Source organism: Oncorhynchus clarkii, chromosome 5 (assembly GCF_045791955.1).
Source record: "Oncorhynchus clarkii lewisi isolate Uvic-CL-2024 chromosome 5, UVic_Ocla_1.0, whole genome shotgun sequence".
Lineage (NCBI taxonomy): Eukaryota > Metazoa > Chordata > Actinopteri > Salmoniformes > Salmonidae > Oncorhynchus > Oncorhynchus clarkii.
This window is the reverse complement of record NC_092151.1, coordinates 50,284,576-50,297,182: the sequence shown is the minus strand read 5'-3', so window position 1 is coordinate 50,297,182 and position 12,607 is coordinate 50,284,576. Positions and strand designations below refer to the sequence as shown.

General features: G+C 42.6%; 1 protein-coding gene across 2 annotated transcripts in view; it reads left to right on the top strand.

Annotated features, from left to right (window-relative positions):
- LOC139408964 (adhesion G protein-coupled receptor D2) overlaps positions 1-12,607 on the top strand; it is a 158,143-nt gene that overhangs the window by 98,129 nt on the left and 47,407 nt on the right. The gene's annotated exons all lie outside the window — the stretch shown is intronic.

The following is a 12,607-nucleotide window of genomic DNA, read 5'->3' as shown; positions in this document are numbered from 1 at the left end:
TCTCTGGGTACAGGCCCATCTCCTGTAGGTGAAGGAGGAACATATGGTTGTACTGCTAACATCTGACTCGCCCCCTCTTAACATGTGTTTCTCAGCATCAGCTGCAATTAGGGGCCTACCATTGCGTCTAAATAAAGGGGCTCGTCTCTCTATCGCATGCAGCCGCAGATTACCCCCAGAGCTCCCCACCAACACCAATGTGGTGCATGGGGATGGGGGGATGACTTTTCTTCCTCCATCCCTCTTTCATTCCCTCCCTCCTGGCCCGCTGCTTGTCACACACGTTTAGCCTGATTCATTGACACGCCACAGGATCTGGGGCCTCCCAAAACGCCCCAGAGACAATGACAGCATCACCTTCTCTCCTTCAAACTCATCTATAGTACACCTTTTTAGTCCTCGTTCACCTTGTTCAATCAAAAGCTGCATGTGGAGGTATCCGGGAAATTTCTGTTTGTGTGACCATTTGCACAATATTGATGTTGTGAAGCTAAAAGGAACACCAGAGCGCTCTCTCGCTGTTTTTCTGCCTCACTGTGGGAATTTCAATATACAGTGCCTTGCGAAAGTATTCGGCCCCCTTGAACTTTGCGACCTTTTGCCACATTTCAGGCTTCAAACATAAAGATATAAAACTGTATTTTGTTGTGAAGAATCAACAACAAGTGGGACACAATCATGAAGTGGAACGACATTTATTGGATATTTCAAACTTTTTTAACAATTCAAAAACTGAAAAATTGGGCGTGCAAAATTATTCAGCCCCCTTAAGTTAATACTTTGTAGCGCCACCTTTTGCTGCGATTACAGCTGTAAGTCGCTTGGGGTATGTCTCTATCAGTTTTGCACATCGAGAGACTGACATTTTTTCCCATTCCTCCTTGCAAAACAGCTCGAGCTCAGTGAGGTTGGATGGAGAGCATTTGTGAACAGCAGTTTTCAGTTCTTTCCACAGATTCTCGATTGGATTCAGGTCTGGACTTTGACTTGGCCATTCTAACACCTGGATATGTTTATTTTTGAACCATTCCATTGTAGATTTTGCTTTATGTTTTGGATCATTGTCTTGTTGGAAGACAAATCTCCGTCCCAGTCTCAGGTCTTTTGCAGACTCCATCAGGTTTTCTTCCAGAATGGTCCTGTATTTGGCTCCATCCATCTTCCCATCAATTTTAACCATCTTCCCTGTCCCTGCTGAAGAAAAGCAGGCCCAAACCATGATGCTGCCACCACCATGTTTGACAGTGGGGATGGTGTGTTCAGCTGTGTTGCTTTTACGCCAAACATAACGTTTTGCATTATTGCCAAAAAGTTCAATTTTGGTTTCATCTGACCAGAGCACCTTCTTCCACATGTTTGGTGTGTCTCCCAGGTGGCTTGTGGCAAACTTTAAACGACACTTTGTATGGATATCTTTAAGAAATGGCTTTCTTCTTGCCACTCTTCCATAAAGGCCAGATTTGTGCAATATACAACTGATTGTTGTCCTATGGACAGAGTCTCCCACCTCAGCTGTAGATCTCTGCAGTTCATCCAGAGTGATCATGGGCCTCTTGGCTGCATCTCTGATCAGTCTTCTCCTTGTATGAGCTGAAAGTTTAGAGGGACGGCCAGGTCTTGGTAGATTTGCAGTGGTCTGATACTCCTTCCATTTCAATATTATCGCTTGCACAGTGCTCCTTGGGATGTTTAAAGCTTGGGAAATCTTTTTGTATCCAAATCCGGCTTTAAACTTCTTCACAACAGTATCTCGGACCTGCCTGGTGTGTTCCTTGTTCTTCATGATGCTCTCTGCGCTTTTAACGGACCTCTGAGACTATCACAGTGCAGGTGCATTTATACAGAGACTTGATTACACACAGGTGGATTGTATTTATCATCATTAGTCATTTAGGTCAACATTGGATCATTCAGAGATCCTCACTGAACTTCTGGAGAGAGTTTGCTGCACTGAAAGTAAAGGGGCTGAATAATTTTGCACGCCCAATTTTTCAGTTTTTGATTTGTTAAAAAAGTTTGAAATATCCAATAAATGTCGTTCCACTTCATGATTGTGTCCCACTTGTTGTTGATTCCTCACAAAAAAATACAGTTTTATATCTTTATGTTTGAAGCCTGAAATGTGGCAAAAGGTTGCAAAGTTCAAGGGGGCCGAATACTTTCGCAAGGCACTGTACTGGTTTTGATTGAATAGCGGCAGTAACGGGGTAAAGTTATCGTTTCCAGCTAGCCATAACATAGCATCGTGATTCTTAATCCACTGTATTGATTTAGCCTGTTTTCTGTTTTGTCTGCTGTGTTCCAACAAGGTTAGTTTGTGGAAGTCACCCTATCACAGAAATAAGAGAGTGTATTGAAGTGTACTACCAATTTTTATTAGTCAGGTTTTACTAATTTGATTTATACTGTAGCTCTTGAAAGACGACGACTTGAAACGTCATTGACGCTTTTCCGCGTTTATCTGTGTAAAAACAGAAACGCTCTGTTTTCAATTACTGATTCCAGTTGGATAAACAGCTGGGCACATCTATCCAGGTATATGCTCCTATTTTCTTAAAGAATGAGTCTTTACATTGGGGATTGGCATCACATCGATAATTGCACAAGCAGAATTACAGACACCAGCAAACCCTGGTGCGGCGAGAGGGAGGTGTACTCTCCATGGTGGCTTTATGGTTTACGTCTCGCTGATGCAAAGTGATGTGTACTAATTCTACATCTGGTCAAACAAAACAGGCCCCAGAAGTTCAGCCAATGCAAAAATCACTTCCCTTTTTCTCGTCCTTTCCTTCTTTCCTCCTGCCCTCTCTTTATTCAAGCCATTTATGCATCTTTATTCATTTTTCTCCCATCCACAATGATTGACAAATAACTGGGGGTGACCTTGAAGGTTGTATGCGTTGAGCTTTAGCTTGCTCAGCCTTTGTTTAGTGGATCTGTGCCGCTGTATCAGGGCCTTGTCATTTGGACTGAGGCTTTGAGGACTTGATTGTAGCCTACAGTCTAAATACCCAAACAAACTGCTGGGGCCAAAATGTGCTATTGGTTTGCTGTGTTTTTACATTCCTTCCTTCTTCTCACTCTGTCTTTCTACATCTCTCTCTCTTCTGTGTTTCGCTTTCTCTCTCATCTCGCTCTTGTCTCTCTCGCATCTTTTCCTCTCTCTGTCTCTTCTCACTCCCTTCTCCGCTCCCTCTTTTCTCTGAATGGCACATGCAGGATCTCTGGCCTAGAGTCATATGTTTACATAAAAACCCGTTTGGGGGAAGAAATTAAGTTTTGAGATTTCAATTTAGGAAATCCATATTCTTAATTTCCTTTTTGTTTGTATTATGTGAAATCTGTAATTCATTCTGAGGTAAACTTTAACTCTGGCACCCACATGTTCTTGCGCTCATGCTCTGGCACTTCATATTTATCAGACACACACACAGTCAATGAACAAAGGAAAAGCTGAAATATTGAACGTGTGTTGTCGCTCTTAGGGCGCTTTAAGTGTGAATGTTTATGCATATGCACTCGACTGTTTCAAAGCGTGCCGGGTTCCAAATGTGTTTTCCTACTCGTTTCGCATACGGCTTGCTTGAGCAAAGTCGAGGACAGAAATCTATTCATAATTCAAAGAAACAACAACGGCGAGTTGAAAGCTATAACAAATTGGAGGGAAAAGTTGAATTTGTATCTTCTTAGGAGGCTGACTCCATAATACATACTGCTCCCACTGTGTGGTAATGGGATATATGATGGATGGCCAACCAGCATAGACTCCCATTCCTTCTCTTTGCTATTCATCTGTTTATCTATTTATTCATTTCTTCCGTCATCCAGTGAGACCCAGACTAACTGTGGATTGGGCCCTGGAGGGTCTCTGGAGGGTTCGCCGTAAGTGGCCTAAAAGGGATATTTCACCCAAATTACACAATAACATATTGGTTTCTGTACTCTGTTAGCAGTCTATGCAGTAAGATGTCAGCAATCCATACTTTGGTTTTGTGTACCTGGCCACTGTCTTCAAATGTGCCACTTTGTAATTTGGGTGAACTATCCCTTTAACATGGTTGTTAATCAAAAGAAGGATTGATACTACAATTTACTATAGATCCTTTAGGGCATTTGGTGTTGATTGATGTCATTGGTGGCACAAGGTGCAGTGTGGCTTTGGCTTCATCAAAGCAGATGTGATGTGGTTGCTGTGAGCCCATAAGTTAAAGGTACAACTGTCTCCACTCATATATTGTGCCAAACAACACCCCTTGGCTGTGGTATATACTGTACTGTATTCACGATATACCATGCCTCCTCAGGCCATATTATTGCTAAAGTACCACATACAACTTTAATACTTTGTTGAATCACAGTACATTAACAATCAATGTCTGGACATTGTACCTGTTTTGTAGATTATGCACTCTAAAAAAAGGTACATTAGAAGAGTATACTGTACATACACCACTACAACCAGACCAGTTGTTTCTCAAGATGTCGCTCTAGCTAGCCAACCTCGACCTAAAGTGAAGTGAAATTCCTGATTTTTACCTGGATTATGTTGGAGAGGCTTCCATTAAATAACACCCTCTGTTTTCTGTTGGACAGGTAACTCTTTATCCACAATATAGCATGGGGTGTGAAGCCATAACACATTTTTTTTTCTCCAGAAGCAGACTATGATCGATAATGTCGAAAGCCATCTTGAAGTCTTACAAAACAGCCCCCACAATCTTTTCATCATCAGCCCATCATCAGTCTTTTGTGTAAGTGCTGTGCTTGTTGAATGTCCTTGCCTATAAGCGTGCTGAAAGTCTGTTGTCCATTTGTTCAATGTAAAATAGCAACTTTTTTTCCCAAAAGTTTAGGAAGGGTTGGTAACAGGCTGATTGGTTGGCTATTTGAGCCAGTAAAGGGGCTTTACTATTCTTGCATAGCGGAATGACTTTTGCTTCCCTCCAGGCCTGAGGGCGCACACTTTCTAGTAGGCTTTGATTGAAGATATGCCAAATAGGAGTGGCAATATCGTCCTCTATTATCCTCAGTAATTTTCCATCCAAGTTGTCAGAACCCGGTGGCTTATCATTGTTGATAGACAACAATACTTTTTTCACCTCTTCCACACTCACTTTATGGATTTCAAAATTACAATGCTTGTCTCTCATAATTTGTTCAGTTATACCGTACTTGGATGTGTAGTGTCAGCGTTTGTTGCTGGCATGTTTGCTAATCTTGACAATGAAATAATCATTACAGTAGATGGCAACATCAGTGGGTTTTGTGCTGAATGAGCCATCTGATTCAATGAATGAGTTTGTCTTTTTGCCCAAAATTTCATTTTCGGTGCTCCAAAGCTTTTTACTATTATTCTTTATATAATGAATCTTTCTTTCACAGTGTAGTTTCATCTTCTTTTTATTCAGTTTAGTCACACGATTTCTCAATTTGCAGTACGTTTTCGAATCGGTTGTGTCAAGTGCAGCAGCTACTGTAGTTGCACCTCATTACACACATACAGACCAGCAAATATTATTTAAATCATCAACAGAGGAATTACTGCAAAACTTATTGTATGATCTCTTATACACCATGTTAGGCCAAGCCTTAACTTTGGTTTTCCTAGATATGGCTACTATATTATGATCACTACATCCATTGGATTTGCATACTGCTTTAAAGCACATTTCTGCAGCATCAGTAAAAGTTGTGATAAATACATGTTGATGATTTCATTGCGGTGCTGTTTGTAACTACCCTTGTAGCTTGACTGATAACCTGAACCAGTTTGAAGCTTTTTCTTGAGTGGGCAGCTTGATAAAAGCCAGTCAATATTGAAATCACACAGAAAATATACAAATATATATATATATACAAATATCCTGCTCTGTCCATGTCTGATCTGTGTAAATGTTTTGACCAAACCCTCTGGTCTGCCACAGTATGTACAGTCGGAAGTTCACCACAGTATGTACAGTCGGAAGTTCACCACAGTATGTACAGTCGGAAGTTTACCACAGTATGCACAGTCGGAAGTTTACCACAGTATGTACAGTCGGAAGTTTACATACACTTAGGTTGGAGTCATTAAAACCCGTTTTTCAACCACTCCACAAATTTCTTGTTAACAAACTATAGTTTTGGCAAGTCGGTTAGGACATCTACTTTGTGAATGGCACAAGTCATCTTTCCAACATTTGTTTACAGACAGATTATTTCACTTACAATTCACTGTATCACAATTCCAGTGGGTCATAAGTTTACATACACTAAGTTGACTGTGCCTTTAAACAGCTTGGGAAATTCCAGAAAATGATGTCATGGTTTTAGAAGCTTCTGATAGGCTAATTGACTTTGGTGCGAAAAGTGCAAATCCATCCCAGAACAACAGCAAAGGACCTTGTGAAGATGCTGGAGGAAACCGGTACAAAAGTATCTATATCCACATAACCTGAAAGGCCGCTCAGCAAGGAAGAAGCCACTGCTCCAAAACCGCTATAAAATAGCCATACTACGTTTTGCAACTGCATATGGGGACAAATATCATACTTTTTGGAGAAATGTCCTCTGGTATGATGAAACAAAAATAGAACTGTTTGGCCATAATGACCATTGTTATGTTTGGAGGAAAAAGGGGGAGGCTTGCAAGCCGAAGAACGCCATCCCAACCGTGAAGCATGGGGGTGGCAACATCATGTTGTGGGGGTGCTTTGCTGTAGGAGGGACTGGTGCACATCACAAAATAGATGGCATCGTGAGGAAGGACAATTATGTGGATATATTGACACAACATCTCAAGACATTAGCCAGGAATTTAAAGCATGGTCGCAAATGGGTCTTTCAAGCATACTTCCAAAGTTGAGGCAAAATGGCTTAAGGACAACAAAGTCAAGGTATTGGAGTGGCCATCACAACGCCCTGACCTTAATCCTATCAAATCTGTGGGCAGAACTGAAAAGGCATGTACGAGCAAGGAGACCTACAAACCTGACTCAGTTACACCAGCTCTGTCAGGAGGAATGGGCCAAAATTCACCCAACTTATTGTGGGAAGCTTGTGGAAGGCCGCCTGAAACATTTGACCCAAATTTAAACAATTTAAAGGCAATGCTACCAAATACTAATTGAGTGTATGTAAACTTCTGACCCACTGGGAATGTGATGAAAGAAATAAAAGCTGAAATAAGTTACTCTCTCTACTATTATTCTGACACTTCACAACCTTAAAATAAAGTGGTGATCCTAACTGACCTAAGACAGGGAATTTTTACTAGAATTAAATGTCAGGAATTGTGAAAAACGGAGTTTAAATGTGTTTGGCTAAGGTGTATGTAAACTTCCGACTTCAACTGTACCTCTCTGTTGATATCACGTACATTATCAAGCATTTCACACGTTATCCAGATACTGATTGTTAGCACTTGGTGGTCTATAGCGGCTTCCCACAATAATGGGCTTTATGTGAGGCAGATGAACCTGTAGCCATATTACTTCCACAGTTTTTTAACATGAGATCATCTATACGCTTTACAGGAATGTGGTTCTGAATATACACCGCAACACCACCCACATTGACATTTCTGTCTTTTTTGTAGATGTTATAACCATGGATTGCTACCACTGTATCATCAAAGGTATTATCTAAGTGAGTTTCAGAGATAGTCAGAACATGAATGTCATCTGTCAAGGTATTGATTTCATGAACCTTGTTTCTTAGGCTACATATGTTAGTGTGGAATATTTGTATCACTTATTGGATGCTTGATTGTTTTTATTGCTTTACTGGGAAGCTTATCAGAATTGGACATGCTCATGTTATTTATGTTTGAGGTGATAGTGCAGGATGAACCGACCACAGTGGACTTCCTACTAGGGCACACCGCCTGAGTGCTAACAGTATAACTCTGGTTCATAGGCACAATAGTTGTAGGCTCAACAGAGGCCAAAATCTCCAGGTCTCCCTCATCTTCAACCTCATTTTTGCTCCCAATCAAGGGCGTTGCTCAGGGACCTGTGTTGTCCCCCACTCCCTTACCACTCCCCTGGGGGTGACCTCTCACGTCCCGCCCGCACCGCTGCTTGTACAGGCCCCTGGGATATGGAGGGGTGTGGGGGGGGGGGGGGGGGGTGCAGGTATAGCATAGAGGCAAGGTGACAGCACTCTAAACCAATGGCGCATCAAGACACTTCTTCCCCGGGCAGCAGGACCGTAGATCAGAACAGGGAGGATGGCGGAGCGACTGAGGGTGACAGGGGAATAACATCCCTTTCTCCTCAATCGACAGGGACTATAACTCCTGCTTCTCCAGGGACAGATTGAGAAAGGCAATAGCCAGGGGCTGTGAAGCACGGATGCTTAGGAGAATTGAAAGTTAAAGAAGCAGCAGTTGGGACTTTTTGTTATTTTATTTTTTTTGTCCCTTTTTTATGTATATATAAAAAAAATCCTTATAAAACTATCGAACAATAAATCCTGTGCGTTCTTGCATCCCCCCAAAAATAAAAAACATTATTTTATATACACTGATTGTACAAAACATTAAGAACACCTCCCTAATATTGAGTTGCACCTCCCCTTTCGCTCTCAGAACAGCCTCACTTCGTCGGGGCATGGACTCTACAAGATGTTGAAAGCGTTCCACTAGGGATGCTGGCCTGTGTTGATTCCAATGCTTCCCACAGTTGTGTCAAGTTGGTTGGATGCCCTTTCTTGATGCACATGGGAAACTGTTGAGCGTGAAAAACCCAGCAGCATTGCAGTTCTTGTATGTTTCAAATTATTTTTTGCTACTTTTTGATATCTACCATGACTCTTAGATTATGTAGAGCAAGACCAGGATATTTGAACCAAACAGAGTTTCCTTCTGAAGCTTCATTTCCTAGTCCAGGCTTAGTGGTGTTGAAAATGTGATGCATTACATTTTCTGATTGTTATACTGCTTGGTGTGTTGTAGTGTATTGTATATTGTAGAGTACTGTGATGAGCTGGTACTAATGATAGTGCACTGTTATGAATCATTGTGTTACATGGTCTTGTGTCTCTCAGAGCCTGTATGGTTACTGCTGCATCAGGTCTGAGCTGTCTCACTCACACCATCTCTCCTTCTTCCTCTCTCTATCTATATCTCTCTCTCCCTTCCTCACTCTCTCTCTCTTCCCCTGTCTTTCCTCCTGTCTCCTTCTCTTCCTCACCCCCCATCCCCGTCCTCTTCCCCCTATCTCTCTCCATCCTGCCTGAGGCGAGAGCCTCCTCCTTCTCCATGCATGGCCACTTTTCCCTGGGGAACAGCTTTTATTGACTGATCAATTTCACAGTAGCTTATTGAATGCCTTTTAATGGTTTCTTTATTTTCAATTACAATACACTGTGTCTCGCCTGACGACGTGGCAACCGACAGCGACCCAATGTACTCACCAGAGAGCAGCGAAATTTTGAACCCCCATTTTGAGAAATTACGAATGTTTTATGTGTTCGTTGTAATGTGTTTGGGACTTTTATTGTCACGCTGGGATAATATTGTCCTAAACTGTGTGGGGCGAAAAAGATTGACTGGTTGAATATCATTAGTCAAGATATTATACCAATAGTGATAATAAAGAAACACTACACAACAGAAAACCTCAGTCAAATCACATTAAATGATTTAATATTTGTGCTGGTTGAGATTTAGGCCTAATACATTCCACCATAGAGTAGCTTGCGATTTCCAAGCCCAGTATGGTCACTGACTAGACGAGGGGAAGGGTACATTTCAATGTGCGTTGGAGATTAATCGGCAGTATATAAAAAAAATTGGGGTTATTTCATTCAGGCACTGTCATCAAGTTGATGAAGGCAAACACCGATAGGTCTGGTAAATACAGTGGATGAAAAATAAAAACTGCTAGAGTGTTAAGGTGTGTGTATATTGGATGGCGGGGATTGTGTTTGTGCGTGCCTGCCAGCCGACCAGGTTACCAGGCACCTGCTCCACTGAAGGTGAAAGAAGTGCTCACTTGAGCTCATTGAAAAGTAGATGTGACAGTAAATTTTTCAGCCTCCCGAGATGGGAGATCTTGTTATAGCAGTCAGGATGGGGGTCAGGGCAGTGGCTGTTGATGATTGAGGAAAAGAGAAGTAAATTCATTCTGCTTCAGGCACTTTGTCAAGTGCCAGTAGCTTACCGTTGAGAGCCACTCACCCATCACTGTGTTACGGCCCCAGAGGTCACCCTCCCGTCGTAAATCAGAGTCGCCTCGCCTCGGCTGCTAAACCTATTGCCTGCTCTCCTATTGCCGCTCCCCCTGCTCCTAGTGAAATGAAAAAGGAAGATCAGCCAAGCCCATGTTGCTGCTGCTGTATTGAAGAACATAACAGGGACATGCATGTAAGGAGATGACTGGGACTGGGAAAGAACTCTCTGGGAGCACTCCTCCACGCCACATGTTGCTTCTGTTTCATAAAAGCCACCTCTTTTTTCGCTCTCAATTCAATTCAATGGGCTTTATTGGCATAGAAAAAAAACATGTTTACATTGCGAAAGCAAGTCTCTCTGTCTCTTTCTCTCAGGGTACATATCGATCCTCACGTATCAAGTCATTAAAAAGTGTATTTTCTCCGTTTTTTCTTCTTCTTTCTATTGTTTATGAGAATGAGGCAATTAATTGGTCTGTTTAAGTTGGAGCAACCCGTTCCTGGTGGTTTATGATGTGTATAGAGTTTTTGCCGCCATTGCATGGCTGCAATTGCATTGCCATCAGTGACAATGTTTTTGATTACTCCTGACAAACCTCCTTGGGGTGTTAATTAAAAATGGCAGCAGATGCGCAGGTGTGGGAGATCATTAGGAGACACAGGGCCCCCTTGTTCACACACACGCACACTTGTCTCACCACACCCCAGCCCAGCGTGCACACGATTGCACACACACAGGCCTTCACAGCTCAGAGGAGAAGTTATCAGGAAAGGGGAGAAGAGAAAAGGAGAGGAGCAAGGGAGAGGGGTGGAGAGGATAGAAGGACGGACGGAAGATGAGAGAAAAGAGGAGAAGGACGGAGAAGAGGAGAGGAAACAGCGCTAACACTGTAATCTGCCAGACAACAGATAGAACCAAACCAGAAGCATATCCAAAACCAACTCAACCAGCAGATGCCTTAATAACATACAACCGTCAATCCTACACACCTACAAACTGTTCTAGGATCAGCATTAGTCAGCCCTATCCAGTATCTCTCACTTTGGGTTTCCATGTCTGAGTGATGGCGCTAAATGCCCTAACAACAGCTGCAAGCAGCACGAAAGCTATCAGCAGCGTGTTTCTGAATCTCCCCTAAAGTGCGAAAGGTCTTATGATACTCCAACATGCCGTGTTAGTTTTTCTGGTGAAACGTAAGCTCCAGTCTACAGAAGGATTCCTTCATTTTTCAGTCTTTGCTCGCACTGCCATCACGGCCCAGAGCTTTGGACCCAGCCGGGACTCAGGGCTGGCCTCACGCAACTCTACATACAGACATTCACAGGGTGCCTCCAAACCAAACATCAAATGTACAAACGCAAACCCCCAAAGGCTCTCTTTCTTTCAACCTGTTAATTGATATATTATGAAATTATTGAAATCTTGTGTGGCCATGTGCAAACATTTTTCTGGGATGGTGGGAAAGAGAGAGAGAGAGAAAGAGAGAGGAAAAGGGATCCAGTGTGTGTGTGCACTGCTGTTTTTAATATTCCTTCTTATTAGGGTGTGATTATCCTCCCACGCCTGGCTTCTCTCACATGATGACTGGAAGAGGAGCGGGGAGACCAGGAGAGAGGACTCTGAAAACCTGCGTTTTCACCTCTAACTTTACACTTTCATTTCAGCTTTTTCCTCAGTGAATCAGCCTTTTTTCTTAAAGTAACTGTGAATTCTGACGGCCAAATGACAAAGACAGTTGATTTAAAAAGTATTTATAGAAAAATTGTGTCCGTAAAATAGCTATTTATATATGGATACTAGCCTACAATGGATGTTCAGGGTTTGTTTAAATATTAGGCAATTTTGAGCATTACTGCGCTTGCATCCCTTGGGAAGAGTCATTGGTGTATTTGTTGATGGTATCATGCCAAACATTGTCGACGACCTCTGAAGACTCCCACCGTTTAACAGGCGCTAACATCAGCCGTAAGCGAACGGTTAGCCTTTTCCAGCATCTCTCTCCCAGGATGTTTATGCCTTTATGTTCGCCTCCTCTTCATGCATACACACACACTCGCGTCCAAAGGCCTCTCCAGTCAGCCGATGCGCTTCTGCCGCTGCTCCTCACCGCCTTCAACATACTCTGGCACAGTTTTGCTAACCTCTCAAATAGAAAATTCCACTCTTTGATGCAAATCGCCAGAGCAGGCTGGATACATGCCACTGAGGATGCTGGCGACCGTGCTATGATCTGACGGAATATTCCGTGCACCAAGAGAAGAAAAAAAATGGAAAGGAAAGGACGACAAACGGAGAGAAACAGGATGGAGGGAAGAGGAGAAGAAGAAGAAGAGAAAAAAAAGGCAGCGAGAAACTGCAGAGCAGGTCTCCGGGGGCCCGACCAAGCACTTTGTATCGTACATATATCACCTGTCAACCACGGGCTCTAAAGAGACACACAGAAACACAATG